This window comes from Chiloscyllium plagiosum, unplaced genomic scaffold (assembly GCF_037043375.1).
Source record: "Chiloscyllium plagiosum isolate Xiang-an unplaced genomic scaffold, Cpla_swu_hap1 HiC_scaffold_14, whole genome shotgun sequence".
Taxonomy (NCBI): Eukaryota; Metazoa; Chordata; class Chondrichthyes; order Orectolobiformes; family Hemiscylliidae; genus Chiloscyllium; species Chiloscyllium plagiosum.
In genome coordinates, this window is record NW_028270152.1 from 91097237 (window position 1) to 91098023 (window position 787).

Genomic DNA, 787 nt, shown 5'->3' on the forward strand with positions numbered 1-787 from the left:
TCTTTCATTGTGAGCATCTGGAAAGACCAGCTCCTTCGCCAGAAAAAGAAATGAATATGTCACTAACCTTGGATTGTTTCATGTCCAAGAACACTCAGATCAATACCTCTCTTGATCAGCTCTGCTGATCATGTTTGCAAAGAGATCTAGCAAATTGCCAAAGTGGGATTGTCCTTTCAATCAATAATTTTGACTCAGTTTGGCTGCAAACATCTTTTCCTAACTTTGTGTTTTTCTTCCTTTACATTGGTGTCTCGCACCTTACAATTGACAGCAGAGGTGGGAGAGGAGAATGGAAGCATTTAGCTCATCAAGTCAACGGGAGCTTTCAATGAAATTACGGCTGATTTGGTCAATGCTCAACCCACCTAAGCTGTCTGTAGTCATGGCCGAGTGGTTAAGGCGATGGATTAGAAATCCATTGGGGTTTCCCCACGTAGGTTCGAATCCTGCTGACTACGTTATGAATGCTTTCCTGCTGGTACAATTTTCGCTCAAAGTTCAGAAAAACTATTTTGTGAACCAGGCCGGTAATTTGATTGGACTTGGGAAACTCGAGTTCTTCATCAGAAATGTTCCATATTTAAAACATTATCTCTGTTTCTCTTTCCAGATACACTGCTCGACACATCGGGTTTCTGCAGCTGTTATTGAACGTCCTGAGCAGAAGTGCTGCTTTTCATTAGATTCCTTTAATCCCTGTCCACTGTTCTCTGACTCGGGTCAGTGGCAACACTTCCTCCTGCTCGTCAAAGTGCTCATTCCCCACCGCTCCCTCTCCCATAAT

The 787-nt window shown here is 43.2% G+C and overlaps 1 non-coding gene across 1 annotated transcript; it reads left to right on the forward strand.

Moving 5' to 3' along the window:
* The first annotated feature begins 379 nt into the window (after window positions 1-379).
* On the forward strand, window positions 380-461 carry trnas-aga (transfer RNA serine (anticodon AGA)). Its single transcript has one exon. It is a non-coding gene; the product is annotated as a tRNA-Ser (tRNA).
* The last annotated feature ends 326 nt before the right edge of the window (window positions 462-787 follow it).